The sequence below is a fragment of the Natator depressus genome, chromosome 1 (genome assembly GCF_965152275.1).
Source record: "Natator depressus isolate rNatDep1 chromosome 1, rNatDep2.hap1, whole genome shotgun sequence".
NCBI classification, from domain to species: domain Eukaryota; kingdom Metazoa; phylum Chordata; order Testudines; family Cheloniidae; genus Natator; species Natator depressus.
This window is the reverse complement of record NC_134234.1, coordinates 67,785,872-67,811,833: the sequence shown is the minus strand read 5'-3', so window position 1 is coordinate 67,811,833 and position 25,962 is coordinate 67,785,872. Positions and strand designations below refer to the sequence as shown.

The 25,962-nt window shown below is 44.0% G+C and overlaps 1 protein-coding gene across 1 annotated transcript in view; it reads left to right on the top strand.

Annotated features, from left to right (window-relative positions):
• The first annotated feature begins 1,115 nt into the window (after positions 1–1,115).
• DIAPH3 (diaphanous related formin 3) overlaps positions 1,116–25,962 on the top strand; it is a 541,978-nt gene continuing 517,131 nt past the window's right edge. The window contains exon 1 of the mRNA XM_074961715.1: positions 1,116–1,228. The gene's annotated coding sequence lies outside the window, so the exon portion shown is untranslated. The remainder of the gene's footprint in view (positions 1,229–25,962) is intronic.

Here is a 25,962-nt window from a genome sequence, read left to right as displayed (position 1 = left end):
ACTGTAATGTTAGAAAAGGAGTACTTGTGGCTCCTTAGAGATTAACAAATTTATTTGAGCATAAGCCTTCGTGAGCTACAGCTCGTGGTTCAATGGCTCTCAGCACCCCTATTATACAAATTGCTCCAGCACCTCTGGGATAAACTGCTATCCCAGAGGCGCATACTATCTGGTCATCTCAGGGAACTGCTCTGGCAACTTGCAAGGAGCATTATAATGACGAATGCAGCTGGAGTGAAATGGGGCTGCTAGTTTTTCTCTATACTGGTTCCTATGTTGACAGTGCGTGGGGACGCATATTTAGTTTCACTTCACACACTCCTCACTTCTCTCTCCTTGTCATAACGTCAGCGTGACTCGCCAGTAGCCTGACGGCCCCCCGAGGAATGAGAGCGCTCAGCCCTGGTTTCCTGCCCCAAATTCTGCTGGGTACACCAATCCCTCCCTTCGTAGCTGGGAGACACTCCACTCACAGGCGGCACACCGACGGCGACTACAGTTCCCAGCATGCAATGCCAACTATTCCCCGCGTGGCCGTCGCCGCGTTGCTTCGCGGGATATGTAGTCCGGCTGGGGTCGCCCCGTGGTTCGAAGAACACCGCTGGTTCAGCCTCGCCGGGGAAACAGCTGACTGGCAGGGATTGACAGACGGTCCGACCAATCGTAAAGCAGACCTTCACGCCCTCGGTTTCGGATTGGGTAGTTCGGGAGCGAGGGGGCGGGCCTGCCAGTGGCGGGACTATTCGGACACGGTGGGGAGAGCCGCGCTGGAGAAGCGGGTTGCGGCACAGCCGGATTTTCCTTCTCCGCACGCTGGCGCAGAGCGAGCAGCCGGAGGCGGCCGAGATTAGAGGAGCTTCCCGGCTAAATCCGCGGCCGGGCCGAGGCGGCGGCTTTACCCCGAGCCCCCCCGCGCCGCCCCGCTAAGCCGCTCTAATTACAGACACACGCCGGGCGCGGCCAGCGGCGCCAGCAGGGGAGAGCCCCGGATCCGCCGGCCTGGGCCAGTCAGTGCCCCACCCGCCCCGCCCGCGACCTGCCCGGGAAAAAGACCAACGCGGGCTCCGCGCCCCTTGCCATGGAGCCGCCGCAGCGCTACAGCGACTCGCCGCCGCCGCCTGCCCGGGGGGGCCGGGAGAACAAGCTGCTTCGCAGGAAGGTGCCGCCCGGCGCGGGGAGCGGGCCAGGCCCGGAGGACGCGGCTGTGGACGGCAGGAAGCCCAAATTTGTAAGTGTGAGGCGGCCAGTAGCGGCCCGCGCCCGGGAGCCGGGGAGTGTAACGGGCTCCCGGGCCGCTGCGCGCACAGGGCTGCGGCTGCTGCCCTAGACAGCGGGGCAGGAAGCAAATCCCGGCCTTGCCCGGTCAGCTCAGCCCCAGGGCGCCTGGGTGTGTCCGACACTGAACACCAAGGGCTGGCGGTGCTGCCCCTCCCTGGCCCCGGGGGCCCGGTGGCTGCCTTTCCTCCCGAGCTGGCCCCGGAGCAAAGGTGGACGCTTGAAACGCCAGCAGCTGGAGTCAGTTTTAAAATCGGGAGAGAGAGAACTGTCTGAAAACAACGATTGACGTTGCCAGTCTTCCTTTACATTCATATTGTATGTGTCGAAGGATATTTTGTTTACTGGGGACCTCGGGGCTCCTATAAACTGGGTTTACTGTCACAAACTTAAATACCAGTGTTTCTGATCTACTGACGCAGAAGGCATCAGGAGCTGCTGGCTGTTCATGGACAATTAAAGAAATCAAAAGTGGTACCTAGAAGGCAGTGTGTAATGGGGTAATTTAAGAAGGCGTTCAGATAGGGCACTCTTGATAGCCACAATCTGATAGTGAAAGAGAGTTGGGTTAAGGAAGCCTTTTTAGGAACCACAGTATGTAGTGTTTCCCAGCTGTTAGGTGTGGGCAGGATCTCTCAGAAAGGTATTAAAGTTAGGTGTGGTCTTCATAGAATAGTGTTTTTTTTTTTGTATATAACCTGAAGTGTGAATTTAAATCAACAAGTTATACCAGTATATCTCACACCCCAGACATTTTTATTTTATTGAGTTTTTTTCCTGTTTAGTTCATATTGCTTGGAAAGGTGTTTTAGCTAAACTAAATGAAATGAACAAAAGAACTTGAGTAAGAATGTGCATAGGGAGTGTTACCCATGTCTAACTATATTCACATAACTGCTAGTCTACGTAGAAAAGTTAATCTGGTAGATTTTGCTGGTGAGGGAGATTTTTGTTTTCTGGCTAGTAGATTTCATCCTCTAGTTCAGTGGTCTCCAACCATTTTATGCCCAAGATCACTTTTGGAATCTAAGGGCAACCCAGGATCTACCCCTTCCCACTCCATTTCCCTCCCTGCTCCCTCCCCCCCGGCTTGTTCTCCCCCACCCTCACTCACTTGCACTAGGCTGGGGCAGTGGGTTGGCATTCGGGAGGGGATGTGGGCTCTGGGCTGGGGCCGAGGGGTTTGCAGCATGGGAGGGGGCTCTGTGCTGAGCCTGGGACAGGGTGCTGGGGTGCAAGGTCTAGGAGGCAGTTTGAGTGCAGGAGGGAGCTCTGGGCTGGGGCAGAGTGTTGGGGTGTATGAGGGGGTACAGAGTGCTGTGTTGGCCGCTTCCGGGAGTGGCGTAGGGCCGGGGTGGGCAGGGAGTCTGCCTTAGCTGTAGCCACACTATGCTGCCGGAGATCGCGATTGACTGGGAGATCCTCTAGGATTGACCAGTCGATAGCGATTGACAGGTTGTTGACCACTGCTCTAGTTAGTGAGTGTCTAACCAATTTTGTTATACTCATTAATTATCTGACTGACTTTACAGTTGGGTCAGGGCTAACTTGTACCTGGTATTCCTGTACATCTGGTAATTTCTTTAATTTCAAACTCTGAATTCCTTATACTATCTAAAAATCCTCTGTAAAAAAATTTACTTTCACAGGGTGAGTTATTTTGACATGACTAAAAGTATTATTTTTCTCATCATAATCATCATAGAAGGAAAGGATAATAGACTGTATCTTGTTCACTATGTTTTTGGACTGGACTTCATATTTTTTAAGACAGCTATTTAACGTCCTTTCTTGAAACAGTAGTCTTCTTCTTTTCTCAACTTGTCTCCCACAGATTTTAATCTTGTATACCTAATGGTATCGCAAACACAGTTGTAAAAGGTTTCAGAGTGGTAGCCGTGTTAGTCTGTATCAGCAAAAAGAACGAGGAGTACTTGTGGCACCTTAGAGACGAACAAATTTATTTGAGCATAAGCTTTCGTGGGCTAAAACCCACTTCACTGGATGCATGAGGTGGAAAATACAGTAGTAAGATACATATATAATATATATCTATATACATAGAGAGAGAGCATGAAAAAATGGGTGTTGCCATACACACTATAATGAGTGATCAATTAAGGTAAGCTATTATCAGCAGTAGAAAAAAACCTTTTTGTAGTGATCAGGGTGCCCCATTTCCAACAGTTGAGAAGAAGGTGAGAGTAACGGTGGGGGGGAGGAATAAGCATGGGGAAATAGTTTTACTTTGTGTAATGACCCATCCATTCCCAGTCTTTATTCGAGCCTAATTTAATGGTGTCCAGTTTGCAAATTAATTCCAATTCAGCAGTCTCTCGTTGGAATCTGTGATGGCTAGTGGTGTTCTGTTACTTGCTTTGTTGGGTCTGTCCTGTAGTAGGTGACCTCTGGGTACTCTTCTGGCTCTGTCAATCTGTTTCTTCACGTCAGCAGGTAGGTATTGTAGTTGTAAGACTACCCAGAAGTCACCTACTACAGGACAGGCCCAACAAAGAAAGTAACAAAACGCCACTAGCCGTCACCTTCAGCCCCCAACTAAAACCTCTCCAGTGCATCATCAAGGATCTACAACCTATCCTGAAGGACCATCCCTCACCTCTCACAGATCTTGGGAGACAGGCCAGTCCTTGCTTACAGACAGCCCCCCAACCTGAAGCAAATACTCACCAGCAACCACTCAACAAAAACACTAACCCAAAAACCTGTCCTTGCAACAAAGCCTGTTGCCAAGTCTGTCCACATATCTATTCAGGGGACACCATCATAGGACCTAATCACATCAGCCACACTATCAGAGGCTCGTTCACCTGCACATCTACCAATGTGATATATCAGCACATCATGTGCCAGCAATGCCCCTCTGCCATGTACATTGGCCAAACTGGACAGTCTCTACGTAAAAGAATAAATGGACACAAATCAGATGTCAAGAATTATAACATTCAAAAACCAGTCAGAGAACACTTCAGTCTCCCTGGTCACTTGATTACAGACCTAAAAGTTGCAATATTACAACAAAAAAACTTCAAAAACAGACTCTGAGAGACTGCTGAATTGGAATTAATTTGCAAACTGGACACCATTAAATTAGGCTTGAATAAAGACTGGGAGTGGATGGGTCATTACACAAAGTAAAACTATTTCCCCATGTTTATTCCCCCCCCACCCCCAACTGTTACTCTCACCTTCTTGTCAACTGTTGGAAATGGGGCATCCTGATTATCACTACAAAAGGTTTTTTTTTCTCCTGCTGATAATAGCCCACTTTAATCACTCTTTTTATAGTTTGTATGGCAACACCCACTTTTGTGTGTGTGTATCTCTTGCTACTGTATTTTCCCTTGCGTGCATCCGATGAAGTGGGTTTTAGCCCACGAAAGCTTATGCTCAAATAAATTTGTTCGTCTCTAAGGTGCCACAAGTACTCATTCTTTTTACAGTTGTAAAAGAGCACTTTAGGATTTACTCTTTCATAAATTGATTTTAACTGTTCATCTGATCTTAGTCATGGTCACAACTTGCTCAGAAATCAAAACTTTGTGAACACATGGTGAGTCATTAAGTATGATTTTAAAGAAATGATGGGGGAGTTGCATGATTCAACAGAGAATGGGGCTGTATAATACTGAATACAGTTGATCAGAGCTTTGGATTCAGCTGAGGACTGCAGCAAGAATTCTCCATTTCACTTTATTAGTGCTGCTAGAAATAAAAGCTGCAAGTACCCCAGACAACTACTTCTAACAGTTAAAACTATCAACAAATGATCCCTAATACAGTACCTAGGGGGAGTCCAGTATATTGGCACAGATTCCTCATTGTAACCCTTTCGCACTGATTTGCTGTCCATAAGTGCAGTCATTCCATATATGTAGGGCCCTATCACATTCACGGTCCATTTTGGTCAATTTCATGGTCAGAGGAGGTTTTTAAAAATTGTAAATTTCATGATTTTGGCTATTTAAATATGAAATTTCATGGTGTTGTAATTGTAAGGGTCCTGACCCAAAAAGGAGTTGTGCAGGTTCACAAGGTTATTATAGTGGGGGTTGCGGTACTGCCTTTCCTTACTTCTAAGTGTTTCCTACCTTCTGCAGTGCTGCTGGCTGCGGTGCTGCCTTTAGAGCTAAGCAGCTCTGAAGGCAGAGCCGCCGCCAGCAGCAGCTCAGAAGTAAGGATAGCATGGTATGGTATTGCCACCCTTAATTCTGCGCTGCTGCTGGCAGAGGCACTGCCTTTAGAGCTGGGCACCTGGCCAACAGCCGCTGCCCTCCGGCTGCCCAGCTTTTGAAGTAATTGCAGAAGTGAGGGTGGCAATACTGCAAGCCCCCTAAAATAACCTTGTGATCCCCTGCAACTCCCTTTTGGGTCAGTACCCACTATTTGAGAAATGTTGGTCTCCTGTATAGTATAGGGTAAAAGCACATAAAAGACCAGACTTCACATGGGGAAAACCAGATTTCGTGGTCCGTGGTGTTTTTTATGGCCGTGAATTTGGTAGGGCTCTCCATGTATTCTATGCCAGAAATAAGGCTACTTCTCTGACTGGCTCTGTTTCTAGTCCCAGCTCTCAGGCTGCCTGCTACTCATCTTTTGCTCCACAGTTGGTTCCCAGACTTCTACACCAAGCTCCTGATCAGCTGCTGCTTCTGGTTCTTTGCCAGGCTGATCCCTTCTGACCTCAGAATGTTACTTCCTTCTCCTCTACTGTAGGGATTATGGAGCTCTTTAGTGGGCGGATGGTAAACTAGATAACCCAGTGCTTTTTTAAGGTGTGCCTATACTGCAGCTAGGACCATGCTTCCAAGCACAGGTAAACAGACCTAAGCTGGTGTGCTGAAAACAGCAGGGTGGTTAGAGGTAGCATGGGTGGTGGCCTGGGATAGCCACCTGAGTATGTACCAAGTGGGTCAAGGCACATTTTTTACTCAGGTGCTTAGATTGAGCTGCCACCCATGCTACTTTCAGCTGCACTGCTATTTCCAGCATGCTAGCTTGAGTACAACTGATGTGTTTGTCTACGCATGCTGGGAAGAATAGTCCCAGCTGGAATGTGGTGTGGAGTGTTTCCTTCCTGATTATATCATTACAGCTTGGTGGTTGGGGAGGGGTGAAAACAAGCCAGCTGGTTGATTACAGTACAGTTGTAATCTGAAAGTGATGCTTTTTAAAAAGACAAGCATTATGAAGTTTCATTTTATGTGTAAGTGACTTTCACATTAACCTTGCTTAGTTTCAGAATGCGGTAAAATTGCTTATATATAGGGTATTTGAAAGTCAAGTGTCAGCCAAATTCTTCTTGCAATCATACAGGTATTATTGAAGGCAGTATTTGACTCTGATGCACAAGCAGATTAGAATGCCACTCGCTGTCTTCGTTGAATTGGTTTCTCAGTGATAAGAGGAACAAATGTTCATTGCTTTTAGCTCTGTCCCTGAAATGAACAGCTATGACAACATCAGGAGGGTCAGGTCTCATGATAGAACCACTTTTTAGGTGTTTTGTTGGGGGCAGGGGTGACTGTATTTACTTTGTGGAGCATTAAACTAGTAAGAGGTCCAAATACTTAATTTGCAGCAAGAATTGTCAGTCCTTCAAATAGTATAGCATGATGCCCAGAAACTTTTATTTTTATCAAGGCTCTTTATGATGGGTGCTGAACAAATATGAAGGAAGACAGTTCTGCCCCGAAGAGCTTATAATCTAAATGAAATTTATTAGCTAAATTTGGGTTTTAGGAGTTGTGATAAATATTTTCATATTTGTTTTTTTATGATTACTTTTTTTATGTACCAAATATCTGATTTGTGGACTGTTTTTTGTAGTATTTCTTGAATCTAACTAGTGAAAGCGTATGGATCTTAGTGTTTACACAGACTTTTTAGTGCTAAAATTAAGTGCAAAATATTCCATATACTTGAATACTAAACTTAAACTGTAACTTGTGCCCAGAGGGAAGTAAGAAAAAGAACCATGTAATTAATATGCTTGGATGTTGCTACTATGTGCACCTGGTTTCGGATTTTGGTTGGAATAGACTTTTTAAAAATTATTCAGATTGGAGTTCTGTGTTCCAAAATCTCCGTACCTTAATATTTATCATAGTGCCAAGGGGCCTTAGTCATGAACCAGGGCCCCATTGCATTAGGCAATGTACAAACATAGAACAAAAAGATGGTCCCTTCCCCCAAAAGCTTACGAGACAAGACACAACAAATGGATACAGACGGAGGAGTACAAGGAAACAGTGAGATAATATTGGTCAGTATGATAGGTAGTGGTCTCAGTACACCAGCAGCTTAACGATTATCAAGTTGTTGTGCAGGTATAACCCTTCTGCCAGGTGGTGTCAGCAGCAACAAGGCCAGATTCAATATCTAGGGGTGCCTCTTAATGCAAAACAGAACTGGCTCGTGCCCCACCCTGTAATTTGGGAAACCTAAACATCATCGTGGTGCCTCTCTAAGAAGCAATACTTGCCCATTTGCAAGCACTGAGTCCGTAGGATAACAAAAGAAAACTTTTATTAAAAAGGAAAGGGAACCCAGGATTAATTTATGAAAACCCCACAATTGACAAGCATGTGACCATAAGCAAACACCCACACCATAGTATGTTGGGCAACATCCTTTGTTGTAGTTTCCCACCTTGCAATGTGAAAGACTTTGGAATGAATGTCCCTTTAACACACCACTACCTTTAGTCTCCACTGCATCTGACTGACCGTTTGTTCTTGGTCAGCAAAGACTCAGGACAGAGTTTTGTTGACAAAAGTTAAGCTGCTTTAATTAAACCGCTGTTGCATGTCCACGCTATGCTCCTTGTGTCAGCAGAACACATCCACGCTATCAGCTCTTGCAGCGACAGAGAGCAGTGCGCTGTGGGTAGCTACACCACTGTGCAACTGGCTGCAGAATGCTTTGCAATGCCTCGTGGGGCAGGTACAGCATCACATGAAGCAGATTTCTCAATCTCATTGTTCCATGGGCATCCTACTAGATTGCTGGCTGCTTTTCAACTCAAGTGTGAAGTGGGGAGAGTATGTGATGGGGGGTGTGTGCGCGTGCGTGGGGGGAGACACAGCTCACTACCCGTCCACACTCGCAAGGCACGTAGAGCGCTCTGACTCCGCAGCTACAGCACTGCTAGTACTCCACTGTGGCGAGTGGAATAACGTTTGCTGCGCCTCTGCTGGAGCGCTGTGGTTCCAGTATGGACGAGGTGTTGCATTGCTGCGCTCTGATCAGCCTCCGGAAACATGCCATAATCCCCTTAAGTCAAGTGGCCACTCTTCTCATTGTTTTGAACTTGCTATAGGAATACGGATATGCTCTTTGAAGGCTCAGTTTCTGACAGCCGGCATGCTTATCGGCTCCGAGACAAAGCAACCATTACTGTGGAATTTTGTGTGAGTGAGAGAGGGTCTGCTGCTGTCTGAACTTACAAGACAGCATGCTGACATGCTTTCAGCTCCCCGAACCCACTCTCTCCCCCCCACATACACACAACACACTCCACCCCACCCCTATTTGAAAAGCACGTTGCAGCCACTTGCATGCTGGGATAGCTACCAGAATGCACTGCTCTCTGTGGCTATTGCAAGAGCTGTTAATGTGGCCACGCCAGTGCACTTGTAGCTGTCAGTGTGGACAGATTGCAGCACTTTCCCTACTGCGCTCTATGAACGTGGGTTTAACACAAAGCACTCTACATCTGCAAGTGTGGCCATGCCCTTAGAGAAACTGTGTGTGGTGGGGGAGTGTGTCAGCATGCTGTCTCTAAGTTCACAGCGGTGGGAAGTAACCAGTCCTGAGGAGGGGAGAGTGACACCCCCCTTCACATCAGCCACTGCCTCCCTCCCTGGCTCTGTACAGTATAGCAGTTCTGCCCCCCCAGCAGCAGCCGCCTGATTGCCTCTGTGTTCCTATTGCCTGGGGAGAGCAGGATTCTGAGTTAGTGATTTCCTGTTTGGCATGCTCAGCTGTCAGAACTTCCCACAGCTTTGAAATGGGAGGAGGGCAAGCCTGCGTAGCTGTATACAGTGCAGCCGAGTTCAAAACAGTGAGCAGAGTGGGCTACTGGGGGAAGCCAGTTATGGTGACATAACAAATGGCAGTGTCTACGCTGCTGCTTTGTCGCTTTAACTTTGTCGTAGGAAGCTCTATGCCACTTGTCGAGGTGGTTTTATTTTGCCAACAAAATAGAGTTTTGATGACGAAAGTAGCATTGTAATGTGTGCACCTCCACTACTTTGTTGGCAAAAGTTGCCTTTTACCGACAAAACTAGTGTTGACACGGCCTCAGAGTTGAGAGGCACATTCATGTGGATTCACCTTCCACCCTGAAATTGTGTATGTGGGGAAGCTGAGCTTTGCTGCTGCCGTGTGACTCTGCAACTGGCTTATTGCTGCTGATGTTTAAACAGTTTTTAATTGCTGCTTGCTGGCACTGAAGCCTGGCCTACACCTAAGATATAGGTTGACCTGTTGCTCAGGGCTGTGAAAAGTTGTGCACCCTGAGCACTGTAGGTAGGTTGAACTAGCCCCTGGTGTAGATGTAGGTAGGTGGACAGAAGGATGTTCGGTTGACCTGGTTGCTGTCTCTTGGAGAGGTGGATAATCTAGCTTGACGGGGGTCGGGGGGGGGGGAATCCTTCTGTGGCTGTAGGAAATGTCCCCACTAGAGTGTGATGGTAGCTTGGCTGTCGTGCTGTAGCTGTGCCACTGTAGCGTAGACATGCCCGGAGTCTTTTCACATATAAACTTTAACCTTCAAAAGGAAATATCTGTTTCTAACTGAAATCAATGGGACCACTTCCACTCACTTCAGTGGAAGTTGGACTGATTTCAGAGTGCACTTTTGACCAGTCTTCAGCAATTGTCAGTCTTCAGTGTTCATGAGAATTATGAATAATTTCTCATTTGCGCCAACTTTTTTGCTGGAAAAAGCAGAATGTCTAGAAATTTATGAAGCAATCTTACAGATGAGACTAAATGGCCTCTTTGTGTTTGGATCCAAATGATTTTTTTCTTATTTCTTCGCGATTTAAATATCTCTAATTATAAAGCAACTGAATTAGTGTTGGAGATACTGCAGTGTAAAATCTTGAATCTAAATTAATCTATTTTATAGGAATGATTACTGAACAGATGTTACCTAGAACACCTCATTGCAGTTTTGTGGAATTCCATAATTCTTCGTTATCATTGTTGGCTTGAATTAATACTCTGGTTTGTGACATGAAATTTTGTCACTGCATTTTAATGTCTTTCTACACATTCTTTACAAATTTAATTCAAAATTGCCTTTTTATATCTAATTCAAATGAACACACTTGTGTATTCCTGGAGACTGTTACTATGTAGTAACAATCATGTCAGTGTAACTCAACCTTTAATCACTTCTTCCAGACTGCCTTCCAAATAAATGCTTCGGACAGGGTGGTGTATGTTTCCATTTCAAAACCCTATATTAACTACATGTTAAGGCTGCAAATTAGAAATCAAAGGTAGAAAATGTTGTCAGACTAACAATCATGTTTTTAAAGTACCGTTTCACAAAGTGCTGTAAAAAAAGAACATATTGTTGCTCATCAGATCTACCCACTTTAATTGTAGATTATTATTTGCTATTTTTTTTTTTTAGGTCAGAAGGGATTGGCTCATAATCTAGTCTGACCCTGTGCATACTACAGGCTATAGGACTCCACTGTATTAATTCCTGTTTCAAGTCCTGGTGAGGAACCTTGTCAATGGCTTTTTGAAAATCTAAGTACACTACATCCACTGGATCCCCCTTGTCCACGTGCTTGTTGACTGCCTCAAAGAACTTTTGTAGATTGATGAGGCATGATTTCCCTTTACAAAACCATGTTGACTCTTCCATGTTCATCTATGTTCTTTACTGTTCTTTACTACAGTTGCAACCAGTTTACGTGGTACTGAAGTCAGGCTTCTCAGCCTGTAATTGTCAAGATACACTCTGCAGCCTTTTTAAAAATTTGGTGTCATAGTAGCTATCCTCCAGTCATCTGATATAGAAGCTGATTTAAGTGATAGGTTACATACCACAGTTAGTCGTTCTTCAATTTCACATTTGAGTTCCTTCAGGACTGTTGGGTGAATACCATCTAGTCCTGGTGACTTATTACTGTTTAGATATCAGTTTGTTCCAAAACCTCCTCTAATGATACCTCAATCTGGGACAGTTCTTCAGATTTGTTACCTAAAAAGAATGGTTTAGGTTTGGGAATCTCACTCACATCCTCAGCCGTGAAGATCGATGCAAAGAATTGGTTTAGTTTTTCGCATGGCCTTATCTTCCTTGAGTGCTCCTTTAACATCTTGATTGTCCAGTGGCCCCACTGGTTGTTTAGCAGGCTTCCTGCCTCTGATGTATTTGCAAAAGTTTTTTGCTGTTACTTTTTGAGTCTTTGGCTACTTGTTGTTCAAATTCTTTTTTGGCCTTCCTTAATCATATTTTTATATTTCACTTGCCAGAGTTTATGCTCCTTTCTATTTTCCTCTCTAGGATTTAACTTCCACTTTTTAAAGGATGCCTTTTCGCCTCTAACTGGGAAAAGGCCTCTGACTGCTTTGTATTTTGTTGATTAACCACGGTGGCACTTTTTTGGTTCTCTTACTATGTTTTTTAATTTGGGGTGTGCATTTAAATTGAGCCTTTATTCTGGTGTCTTTAAAAAGTTTCCATGCAGCTTGCAGGGATTTCACTTTTGGCACAGTAGCTTTTTAATTTCTATTTTAACCAATTTCCTCATTTTTGTGTAGTTCCCCTTTCTGAAATTAAATGTTACTGTGGTGGGATGCTTTGGTGTCGCCCCCTCCCCCACCAGGGATGTTAAATTTTACTATGTTATGGTCACTATTACCAAGCAGTTCAGCTATAGTCACTTCTTATAGTCACCAGATCCTGTGCTACACTTAGGACTAAATCAGTAAATGCCTCTCCTCTTATGGGTTCCGGCACTAGGTGCTCCAGGAAGCAATCATTTAATGTGTCAAGAAATTTTATCTCTGTATCCCATCCTGAGGTGAGATGTACCCAGTCAATATCAGGACAGTTGAAATCCCCCATTATTATTGAGCTTTTTATTTTTATAGCTTCTCTAATCTCCCTGAGCATTTCACAGTCACTCTCACCATCGTGGTCAGTAGTATATCCCTACCACTATATTCTTATTCAAGCATGGAATTATTATCCATAGAGATTCCATTGCACAGCTGGGTTCATTCAAGATTTTTTTTACTACATTTGACTGTATGCTTTCTTTCACATAGAGTGCCACTCACCCACCAGCACAACCTATTCTTTCCTTCCGATATATTTTGTACCCTGGTATTGCCATGTCCCATTGATTATCCTCATTCTATCAAGTTTGTGTCATGCCTTTTATAGCAATATCTTCATTTAGGATGAGGCACTCTAGTTGACCCATCTTATTTAGACTTTTAGCATTTGTATATAAGCACTTAAAAAAATTCACTTTTTAGCTGTCTGCCATTATGTAATGTAATTGAATGGGAATTTTTTTCTTTGACTGTTTTTCTTCAGATCCTAACCAAATTTTATTGTTTTCCATCCTCTCCTCCTTAATAGGGTATAGAGAATCTCCATTAATAGACCCTCCCCTAAAGGATGTCTCTGTTGACCTGAATTTATGGGCTAGTTTATTATGGGTCGCCAATGATCTGACCAGAAGATATTTAGGTTCTTGTCCCAATTCAGGCTACAGGGTTCGAAAACTCAAGAGTTCAACGTTGTGAGATGACCCTTGGGTTGTGTGGTAAGGACAATCCTCAGGTGGTAAGCCTGAGAAGGAGCCGGAATTTACCAATGTACATTGCCACAGTAATACATCACAATAGCAAGCTTGCAAACTGGCTTTATGAGCTACATTGTCCGAACCACTTGCTTCTCCGCACCTGTCGGCTTTTCCCCAGCTGTTAGTTTAAAAACTGCTTTACGACCTTCTTAATTTTACGTGCCAGGAATCCAGTTCCATTTTGGTTTAGGTGGAGCCCATCCTTCCTGTATAGGCTCCCCCTTTCCTCAAAGGTTCCCCAGCTCCTAATAAATCTAAACCCTTCCTCCCTACACCATTGTCTTATCAACATGTTGAGACCCTGCAGTTCTGCCTGTCTAACTGGCCCTGTGTGTGGAACTAGAAGCATTTCAGAGAATGCTACCATGGAGGTTCTGGACTTCAATCTCTTACCTAGCAGTCTAAATTTGGCTTCCAGGGCCTCTCTCCTGGTCTCTTCTTGTGCATCTCATCAATTTTCTATATGAATTAGGAGCTATCAGCTTCCCTTGTTAAAAATGAATATGTAACAAGTGGGAAACATTTCTATAGTTTTCAGAGTAGCAGCCGTGTTAGTCTGTATCCGCAAAAAGAAAAGGAGGACTTGTGGCACCTTAGAGACTAACCAATTTATTTGAGCACAAGCTTTCGTGAGCTACAGCTCACTTCATCAGATGCATTCTATAGTTGCGTTCACTTCACCTCTAAGGTAGTTGTGTTTAATTGGTGTGTCCCTCTTTCTTGATTGGGAGAGTCTGGGTGTTTGGGCACCTAGTAAAGTATTCTTAAAGAATTCTCAGTGATCAATCACATTTTTCTTAAATTGTTTCTCCCAGCTGAATTGGCTCATAATTGTTTTCAGCTTTATGAAATTGGCCCTTTTAAAGCACCAAATATATACTCATTCCTGGTTTGGACTTTATTTTGTGGGCAGATAACAAATGTAAGCAAGTCATGATCGCTTGCACCTAAAGCAAACACTAATTTTTAGTACTGTGATTAAAGAGGAATTCATTTGTTTAGAGTGAGCTCTACTGTAGAAATTCCCAATTTTGGACACAACACTTCTTGACTTAAATGGTCATGTATTATTTTTAGCAGTTCCAAGGATGTCACATGCTACCAGTACACAGTCGCCTAGCAAACTGAAGTCCCTAATGATCACCCAGCTTTTTTCCTACACCTTAGCTCTGTGCTTGAGGAGCTGGTTGTCTTGTTCTCTTGGGTGATTTAGTGGTCTGTAGAAGACCTAGCTAGTGCCCCATCTTGTGCGTTAGCATGTTTTTCCTGAGTTGTCAGTGACTTGGAATGAGTAATGCTAATTTTGACAGAATGCCACTGTCCTGCTTTTGTCCACTTGGTGTTTCCTAAGTAGGTCATAGCCAGTGATTTTTAAACTTCACTCATGCACATCTTTGTACCAGCTTTCAGAATACCAACTAGGTTGAATTTATGCTCATAATCAGCAATTCCAGTTCCTCTTGTTTATTGCTCCAGCTCCTAGCCTTGGTGTATAGGTAACAAAAGAATTTCTTCTCCTCACATCCCTTGGTGCCTTGACTATTTTATTCTCAACATCTTGATTTTTTTGTGTGTGTTAAATGAGTGCTCATTTGTTTCCACTTTTTACCCTCCCCTTTAGTTGGTAGTTCAATGCCTTCCTGACTAGTTTAGCTAGCCTGATTGGTTCCCCTTTTGATGAGGTGGAGGTCAGCTAAATTGTACATCTCCCTCTCCCAAAGAATATGGAATAATCTTTTACAAAAACATAGCCCTCTACTTCACATTTCCTACCAAGCTAGTGATTTACTTCCAGAATTTTTCGCTTGTGGGACAAGAAGGATCTCAGAAAAGATAACTTGACTGTTCCTCTTCTTCAGCTTCTTCAAAGCTCTTTGAAGTAGTCTATAAATCTGAAGTGTCATTAGGGTTAATATAGCCACTACCAATGGATTCTTGCATGCTAACTTGAGAAGCCTAACCAATCTTAGTCACATCTTGTGTCTTGTATGCAGGAAGACAGCATGTTGTCATGCTGTCAATCTGTCCCTTGTGGAATTCACCCCCCTTCCCACTTCTTTCTAGCATAGAATACCTCACAAAAATAGTTTGTGTTCCTCAAATGGCTCGAAATCTTGGTAGGAATGCTTGATTGACTCGTGGGTTGGGATGAGCAGTCATTCTCCAGTGTGAGCCCTGTACAGCTGTCTTCTCTGTTCAATATCCATATTTGAGAACCTAATAATGATTGGATAATTCTAGCTGTGTGGAGTTGGTCCTGGTCTTCTCCGATAGTCACAACCTACCTATCCTCATTGGCTTCCAACTGTGTAGAATGCTGCCTGGTCCTCTTCTTGCCGGTGGTTACAAGCTACTAAGGCTACTCTCTAGTTTCCACTTTTTTTTTTTTTTTTTTTAAATTCCTTGGTAATTCAGAGACATGACTTTTCTTGGTTCTGGTGCAGTGATGCTTTGTGAAACTCTCCAAATGCGCTTCGCTCCCTGATGCTCCAGAGCATAAGTATTTGTTCTTCCAAACCACAAGTCTTTTCTTTCATCACAGCCACCAACTTGCGCTTCATCCAGAGAAAGTCCTTTTTGGCTTCAGGCAAGGAAGCAAACAGGTCACAACCATTATTATATTTGCTTTACCTTCTTTTGAGAGAAGGAATTGGCAGAGTGGTGGCATATATTGTAACCCACCCCCTCAACTGAAATGTGTCGTAATTGTTGTGGTACACCTGTCTTGTAGAAATCTAGTTGCAGGCCCTGTATAGCAGGAGCTCAGAAGCAAGTCCTGCAAGGGCTCTGAGCAATAGGCTCTACCATACAATAGCGGGATCTGAGTAAGTAGCAGGACTATCTTACTGGGGTTGCCAGAAATAATGGTGCAAGTATCCTAGGCACAATGAGTTGCAATAGCTAATACAAAGATCAGCACACCAGTTTAAAATCCAGTTCCCTACTGCCTGGCTTGCCCTCTAGCCTTCTGCTCACTTTCAGCCTATCTTTCTTCTGAGCCTGGTCTGCAGTCCTACCACAAACTCAAGATATTACTTCCTTTTCCTGTACTTCAGGCGTTATGAATCTTTTTACTGGCTGGTAGTTGAACTGAGTAACACTGCTCTCCACTTTCTGGATCCATTTTCTCTAGCTCAGCTGATGTGGACCGGGGGAGATGCCCCACGTGCCAATATATTGTAATAAACCTGCTGGCTCTGTAGTGGATATAGCATAATAGCTTCAACTGTTGAAGATGGAACAAAATGCAGTCATAAGACTTTAAACTGACTTAGGATTTAGGGGCAGAGCTAAGGTATCCTTAACAGCCTTAACTTTGTATTTGCAGCTTTAACTTAACTTTTATATTAATAATCTAGGTCATTTATGGCTTTAAACTGTTGCATGTTGAATTTTTCACTTACTGATATATGAACTTTAATCCAGTTTTTGGCCTGGGTACTTCCATATTTTTTTTTAAGGTATGTAAGATTTACTTTTATGTCTATTACTATTTTTCTAACAATGAAATACAGTAATACTTTTTTCCAAATGAGAAATATAAGCCAGTGTGGCCCTGATCCCCAGAGGTATTTAGGTCTGACTCGCTTTGGGAGTTAGCCTAAATAGCTCTAATGCTCTTGGGCTTCTTAACACCTCTACAGGTTATTTGGGTACTTACCCTCTCAATCTTTTGATAACAATTAAGGTGGAGGTTGGACCTGAAGTGGCTGAAACAGTACCTAAAATACCAGAGGCTTCTGGGTTGCTCAAATGGTTATCAGTAAAGGCACTTCACGTCCTTCAGTGTCAGAGATGACATCTCATTGACTGGTTCATGAGATTGCTTCGGCTTGTGACTAGCCACCTTATTTTTCAGTCAGTTCCTATTGTATGGGCTGACATGAACTCCTTGGACATTGAGAATTTACTGTGGTAATAGCACTCTGCAGGCAAGAGAGCATATATGGGATCCCATGTCTTCTCTTGGCAAACTATCTTCATTAAGAAACCACAATCCTTGCTTATCTCTGGGGTCTTGAGGCTAATGTTGAGTTGAAGACAAACTTTCTGATCTCTTCCTGGAGATTCGCTCATCTCCATGTGACAAGGAAAAGAGAAGTGTTTCTGTTAAGAGAATTGGCATTCTTGGAACTTGACTTTGTCTTCTAAGTCAACATCAATGTTGGGTCTAGAACTGCATGTCTCTGTGTTACAGGATTTCTGCAAAGATCTGATTTCCAGGGACCAAATCTGTTCCCTGACCCTGAAAATTTCATGTCTTGGGTCTGGCTACCAATGGATAATCTGGAATTGACCCACCCCAGAAGGTTTGTTTCGAGTTAGTCTGAGAACAGGTCAGACAAACAACTCTGGCTCCTGGAAAATGAGTCATCTTAGACTTCTTAATTTTTTAGGCATATTGTTTGCACATTCAGAAAAACGGATGCCCCTCGCAACAAGCTTGATTTGAGTGGTCTCCAAATCCTGACTTGCAGACTTGTGTATCTAGCTACAACCACTAAATTCCCAGGTCAGCGAAACCGAAACCCAGCTGTAAAACTTGGTGTTCAGGAGAAATTCACAATCTGTGACTATGGTAAGCAGTCTGTCTATGCTTCTCTTCCCCTAATTTGGAAGACTTCAAAGACAGTGAGCAGCCATCCTCTGATTAATTTATCCAGAAGTAGCTGTGAAGGATCTATTGAAGGTGTGAAAAGGTCAAAGGTGTTCTTCCCCACAAGATGACTCGTACTTGATTCCTTTCTCCCTTCCCCCTTAGTGTTGGGGGCTTGCTTACAAAAAGCTGATGGCTCTTTAAAATGTAGTTTCTGACATCTTGAATACTTCTGTATTTTAAGTAGTATAAGAATTTTGGTGTATTTTCACTTTTTTTGTTTAAGTGCGGAGCCTGCAAATTGTTGGTCTTAGGCCTCTCTAGGCTGGGTGAGCAAAGTGTCGGTTAGCTTCCTTAATATCTAGCTTTCTGAAAAGTTAAGTATCTGCAGTCTTCATTGAAGTCTACAGTTCTGCTGGTGAACATTCATCTGTTTGTCAAACCCTTTTATTCAAGATATTTTATTTATTCTTTTGTCCAATCCCTTTAAACATTCCCTAATGGGAAGTTGTTTCTGGTAGCCATTATTAAGGTTAAATTTTTGTCATGGATATTTTTAGTAGAAGTCACAGAAAGGTCATGGGCAATAAACACATTTGCAGAAGCCTGTGACCTGTCCCTGACTTTTACTAAAAATATCCGTGAAATCCGCTGGCAGGCAGGGATGGTTTGTTTACCTGCAGCGTGCGCAGGTTCAGTTGATCGCAGCTCCCACTGGCCGCGGTTCACCGATGTGGGCAGTGGCGGCCAGCACATCCCTCGGCCCACTCCGCTTCCCGCAGCCACCATTGGCCTGGAACAGCGAACCGTGGCCAGTGGAGCTGCGATCGGTGGAACCTGCGGACGCTGCGGGTAAACAAACCGTCCTGGCCGGCAGCGGATTTCCCTGATGGGCTGCGTCCCAAAGGTTGCCAATCCCTGATGTAAGCTGTACTAATACTGAGCATGTGGGAGGCTTATACCTTCTTTCAGTATGCATCCTTGTGTGTACACAGTGGCAACTCTCCACATACTAAGCATGTGGCATCAGTTGGTCCTTTGCTTTGCTACTGAGCAGTGTGCATTTTGGAATTTTTTTGCTCTGCATTGTGGATGTAAAGTGGACGCCAGGTGGGTTCAACTTTTTAAAAAATCCCGTGTTTGCACTGTTTCCAGCCCAATGTTTCCTCGTGCCACTTTCAAATAGCAGCTTGCCAACATGGATCCAACAATGCTCCGCACCACTATGTTGGCAACCGTGAATATGCCGAGTCTGCTTGGGCTGTATTTCAGTGCTCAAAACGAGAGAAAATTGGTTTTGGATTTTGCCTGACACACCACCAACCAGATGATATACTGTCAGCTGCAGTTTCTCCAACAGCTTCAACAGTGGTGGAGGAAGCAGGAGAAGGACAAGGGAAAAGAGGCAGATGCATAGCAACTGATACTAGTGACACGGTTCCTGGAGCAATTCCAGATTATGCAGCACTGTTTCTGGGCTTGGTAAACTAGCATTGATTGGTGGAAAAAGGATCATTTAGCAGACTTGACGAGTAGTGGAGAGAGAATTTCAGGATGGGGAAGGCAACCCTTCTTGAGAACTAGCCTGCAGCAGCCTACCAACATGTGGTGCCCCATTTCAATGGATATGTGAGTTGCCATTGCTGTTTGGAAGCTCGCCACCATCAAATGCTACGGGTCTGTAGCCAACTGATTTGGTGGGGTCGACTTTTGGGGCCATGATTGTGCAGGTTTGTGAAGGCATGCATGGGGATATAAAGGTTGGTAATGTTCAGGATGATATTGGTGACTTTGCAGGCATGGAGTTCCCATACGGCATTGGGACAAATGAAGGGACCCCTATGTACCTAATCTCCTCCCTTCCCTGCCTCCTGTTCTAGTCTCACAATTTATAAACAAAGGGGTAGTTCTCCATGATGCTCTGAGGGCGGGCTGGCTGACCACGTGGCAGGTTTACGAACATAAATGCAGGATAGTCTGGAAGAATCCATGTTAGGAGTCTGCTAGGATCAGCACTTGGTTCTGTTTACTTTAATGGATAAAGGACCATTTGCTTCCAGGATCATTACGGACACTAATGGTGTGGATATTGCTCTGGTTATTTGGGAGACCAGGCTTAGTCTCTGCTTTCCTGGATAGTGAAGGTGTTCACAGGCTGCTTGGACAGAAGAAAGGAACTGTTGACTGTGATTCTGCAATGGCTAAGGCAGTAGTAGTTAGATTGTGTGTGTGGCCGCTTTGCAAGGAAGGCGGAACTGTCTGTGGAATAGGTTAGAGTCTACAGGGGAAAAAAATGTGCCCAAGATTAGAGCTGCATGCTGCCTTTTGCACAAGATTTGTAAGAATAAGGGAAAAAGCTTTAATGTTGAGAGGTGGAGAAAGTTGGGCAGAGGTGCAGAAACTTGCTCAGCAGTTCGAGCAGTTAGCTAGGCTCCAGTAGAAAATGGAAACTGTCAGGGCAATATTGTCAGGTATGTCTAAAGCTCTTACTTCTGAATCTCAGACCTTATTGTACCCAGTTGTCCTCATTTCATCCTCAATATTTGCTATCATCCCACTGTAAGTTTACTTAGAGATTTTCATAAATGTTGATCATTGGCCTAACTTTTCTCCCATTGAAGTCCCGTGATAGAACTTTTGTTGATTTCAGTGAAGGCAGAGTAAGGACAATGCTGAACACTTAATATTTTTCCCATAAATATTCCTTCTCTTACACCCCTGCATTTAGGTCATTGCTTGGTTAGACCCCTTGTGTGTTTGGTGGCAGCCGTATTATGGGGTAACATTTTATTTTCTTAGCTGTTAAATGTTGTCACATCTTGGGAAAACACTAGTACAGACACCCTCCCAAACTGCCCTAAAGGACAAGAGACCTCAGCAAGTAGAGATGATATATTAAGCAGGTAACACCTTTCCTTTCAATTTGAGAATTTCTCAACTATGGTTTAGAATAGGGCTGTCAAAGACTAAAAAAATCACAATTGTGAGATTAAAGAAGTGACAATTACAGTTTTAATGGCACTTAATAGAATGCCAAATTAAATTATAAATATTTTTTGGATGTTTTTCTGCATTTTCAAATATACTGATTTCAGTTATAACACAGAATACAAAGTATACAGTGATCACTTTATTTGACAAATATTTTCACTGTAAAAATAAACAAAAATATTATTTTTCAATTCACCTTATACAAGTACTGTAGTGCGATCTTTATTGTGTAAAACTTGAGTCTCCAAGTCGAAGCATGAAGAGGCGTATGAATGTTTAGCACACCTGCCTCGTAAATACCTTGCAACTGTGGCTGCAACAACAGCTACAACAGTGCCATGTGAATGCCTGTTCTCACTTTCAGATGACATTATAAATAAGAGCCGGGCTGCATTATTTCCTATAAATATAAACAAGCTTGTTTGTCTTAGTGATTGGCTGAAAAAGAAGTAGGACTGAGTGGACTTGTATGAGGTGAATTGAAAAATACTATTTCTTTTATTTGTCTTTCTTAGAGTGCAAATATTTGTGTTAAATAATACAAGTGAGCATTGCACACTTCGTATTCTGTTGTAATTTAAATCAATATATTTGAAAATGTGGAATAATGGCCAAAAATATTTAATTGTTTGACAGTGCAATTTTAAATTGTGATGAATTGTGACTGTTTTTTAAACTAGTTAATTTGTTTTGGGTTAATTGCATGCATTTGCTGCGGTTGACAGCTGTAGTTTAGTACCAAAAGACACTTTTTTGTATTGGTTACCCCCCTGCCTGATTTAGTGGGAGGTGTTCTAGGGTTCACATATCACAGGTCAACAGGTAAGATTTGAATTGTTTTAGGCTGTACTTGCATGGTATTGTCTTATTTTCCATTCAGTCAAGTAAGAGTCCAGTAACTATACAATTTTGTTACACATTGGGAAATGTAAATAGTTATCTCTCAAATGATTTGCTGTCAATTGTAAGTAAGCAGTAACACCAAGAACCTCCCCCCCGGCCCAATAAAATCAACTCTCTTCCCCCCCCCCCCCCAACCCATAGAAGTAGTACTAATTTCTAAGGCAATTTCTTTTGAGTTAGTAATTTCAGATTAGTTTATTAAAATAGCCTTAAGGATTCAATCACATTGAACTTTTGCTGTTTTTGTAGATTTTTAAAATCCTCTTAAAGTAAAACAGCTGTTACAAAGTAAGGTAGTGAAATGACTGTTTGTTTTTTCCCCCTTAATTTACAGCATTTAAATATCAAGACACTGACAGATGATATGGTAAGACTAAAAGTTTTTTGCTTCTTCTGTGCTCGGTGACTAACCCAATATCTTCCACATTAGCTTGGCTTCTCTGCTAGACAGTGTCTGCATTAAAAACAGTTTTTTATACTGCCAGTTTGAATGAAATGCTAAAATATAACTGATAACATCTGGCTAAATTGGAAAAATAGCTTACTGGTCTATGATATGTCTGGATCAGTGTTGCCCAAACTTGGGACACCGCTTGTTTGGGAAAAGCCCCTGGCGGGCCAGGCCACTTTGTTTACCTGCCGTGTCCGCAGGTTTGGCCGATCGTGGCTCCCACTGGCCGCGGTTCGCTGTGCCCGGCCAATGGGGGCTGCGGGAAGTGGCCTGGGCCGAGGGATGTGCTGGCCACCGCTTTCTTTCCACCGCTTCCCCATTGGCCGGGCACAGCGAACTGCTGCCAGTAGGAGCCGCGATCGGCCAAACCTGCGGACGCGGCAGGTAAACAAAGCGGCCCGGCCCACCAGGGGCTTTCCCCGCACAAGCGGCATCCCAAGTTTGGGAAACACTGGTCTAGATGCATCTAGTAAAAATGTCAGTATTGGTCATTCATTTTTGAAATGGCTGTACTTTGTACCAGTTGCTGCTTCATCATAGGGCAACTGGTATAACTGTTTGAGGCAAACCACATAATGAGTGTTGTAATCACGTTTAAGGCATGCAAAAATTGGGTTAATCTGCTGCGGCTGCATGGCTTGCTAAAATAGTGTTTAATACTAGCTTGTGCTTTTTTTTTTTTTTTTTTTATAAAAACCCCTGTGATGGAGTGGTCCACTCACCGCTAAGATGGTGTCCCCTCCTACTAGTTCTGGGGAATAGCTTGCAAGGTTGACACCTGTTCCTGTGGTTGCATGTCATCCCTCCACCTCTCTATGTGGGTCTGCAGCACCTCTCGCTCTGCAAGCTGCTGCTGCCTCTTCATGACTTCCTCTGGCCAGGTCACCAAATGGTTTCACCTGCTGGGATTGGAAAGTGTTTTCCACAAACAAGCTCAGGCAGCCTCCTATTCACTGTCTCGTAGTCCCTCAGTGGCTGGTTGGGGAACCCAGGCCTGCCCTCTACTCCAGGTTTCGGATCAGGTACCCTCTAGCCAGCAGTCAAGGTCTGTTCCCTCTTAGACCTTAGGGCCTTCCCATGAGTCCTGTCCTACCTCCCTTCTCCCAGGGAGTGACTACAGACTTGCCCAGCAGCCCCTTTCTGCTGCCAATTTCCTGCCTTTATAGCCCAACCCAGCTCATTCCTTCTCAGCTGGGCTCCCTCCCTCAGTCAGGGGATTACTTAGTCACCGGATACCTTTCACCTATGGCCTGTTGGGTTAATTAGCCCTCTTCTTTGTCTTCAGTAACCCTTTCAGGGCAAATGTGTGGTGAACACCTTTTCCTACCTCCTTCAAAACAGTATACGATATAATTTACGTTCTGAGACTAGCTTAGCCTTTGTCACTTAAACTTGTTGGTTTGTGTGTCTAAATAGAGTCGTAACATGAAATACTTTGTGAAGACTTCTCATAGTTATAAGATAGAAAATCTTTTGTCATTCAAGATACTGCAGTTCATTCTCAAACAACGAACATCAGTGTCATCTTTTATGGTTAGAACAGACTTCCTTTTTTAAAAATGAGAACAGTAAGTTTACACATCTTAGACTTCACTTTCTAGTGTAGACATGGTCCATTTTGTGAAGTTGACATGGAGCCTTGGAATTAAGTAAGTCAATCTTACATGTGCACAACACACTTACTGTCTTGGTGAAGCGTGTCCTCGCTAGCAGCGCTTGCATCGATGCACAGAGTAGTGCACCGTGCATAGCTGTCCCACAGTGCAACTAGTTTAATGGGATTTTGGGTAGGGTTTGCAATGCCTTGTGGGACCAAAATGTTGTCGTGGGTGGTAATGAGTTCTGTCTCCCATGATGCACTTTCCTCCCTCTCTTCCCATATCTCTACAGCAAACTAAACAAGGTTTTTTGCACCTTTTTTTGAAAGCCTGGCTTAGCTGTTCATACATCATAGCCCGAGCAACATGGACCCTGCTCAACTGTGTGCACTTTTGTTAACATTACAAACACCTCATCCCTTAATCTGCAGTATTTCTGAAGCTGAGACCGGAGCTGCCACGTGGAACATTGCAGTGTCACACAAGGAGCCCTGCTGCAAACCATAGAGCAAAACGGTTTGCAGTTGCTGATGGCAGTTGCACATCAGGTGAACACGGTTGAGTGCTGTTTCTGGTCCAGGGAAACAAACACTGACTGGGATCCCATGGTTGTGCAGCTATGGGATGACTAACAGTGGCTGCAGAATCTTCAAATGTGGAAGACACTTTCCAGGAACTTTTTGTCGCAGAGCTTTCCCCAGCCCTGAAGTGCAGCAGTACTAAAATGAGAGTTGCTTTGACGGTGGAGAAGCGAGTGGCAATTGCTCCATGGAAGTTTGCAATGCCAGACTGTTACTGGTCAGTGGGGAATCAATTCAGAGTTGGTAAATGCACTGTGGAACTTGTGATCCAAGTTTTCAGGGGCATTAATTGACTTGTGCTAAGAAAGGTAGTGACTCTGGGAAATGTGCAGGACAGTGGATGGTTTTGCTGCGATGGGATTCCCTAACTGTACTGGGGCAATAGATGGCATGCATATCCCTATTTTGGCACCAGACCACCTGGCCAAAGAGTACATAAGCTGAAAGAGATACTTTTCAATGGTGTTGCAAGAGCTGGTGGATCACAGGGCGTTTCACCGACATCAGTGTTGGATGGTCAGGCAAGATGTGTGACGTGCGCGTCTTCAGGAATGCAGGTCTGTTCAGAAAGCTGAAAGCAGGAACTTTCTTTCCAGACCACAAAAAACTATTGATGTTGAAACCCCAGTTGTGATCCTGGGGGACCCAGCCTATCCTTTGCTCCCATGGCTCACGAAGCCATACACCGGCTGACTGGACAGCAATAAGGAGCGGTTCAACAATAGGAGGAGCAAGTGCAGAATGGTGGTGGAATGTGCCTTTGGATGATTAAAAGGTCGCTGGCGCTGTTTGCTTAATAGGTTAGACCTCAGAGAAAGCAATATCCCCATAGTTATTGCTGCCTTCTGTGTGCTACAATACCTGTGAAACTAAGGGAGAAATTTTTTCCCCCAGGGTGGGGGATTGAGGCCAATTGCTTGGCAGCTGATTTTAAGCAGCCAGACACTAGGATAATAGCCAGCTGTGCATCTCTGAGGCTTTGAAAACGCATTTCAGCAATGAGTCACAGTAATGTGTGATGCTTATCTGCGTTGTTCCTTCCCAAACCAACCCCCTCCATTCCTTTTTTCCTTGAAAAATCCCCCTCCCCCCCGCCCCTAAACAAGCACCATGTGTTGAATAAATAAAGAGCATATTTTTCCTGATCTGTTTTCTTGGCTGCAAGGAGTCTAGCATTGAGTTGCCTTTCTTGAAGCTTAACCAGATGCCCTAACATGTCTGACCCTTCATAACCTGCAGCATTTCATCCTGCGTGGCACACTCCTGCTCCTGGGATGCTCTCCTGCTGTCCACGGAGAGTTTCTCTTCCCAAGAAACTAATAATGTTAGGAGTTCATCCTTGGCTGTCCCAGAGGTGTCTATTATCTCAGTGAACATGTCATCCCGAGTCATCTTTTTCTGCTTTCTAATACGGACAAGTCTTTCTCCCGGTGTGCAGGATTCACTGAAGGACAAGCTTTCAAATGTAAGGCATACAAAGCACAAGGTAACCATAGTCAGTGCATATATTGTTTCTGGTGCAAGGCTAATTTAAAAAAGCACAACAAAACAAAAAAACACCCCTTAATACACTTCACTGCAAGCGACAATATACTCAGAATCCCTAGCTATTCCATGAGTTGGTTTGCTGCTCCAGCCATGGTGAGTATGGCTACAAGGCATGGGTGACAGGTCTTGTGCTGCTACTGTTGTAAAACAGTTG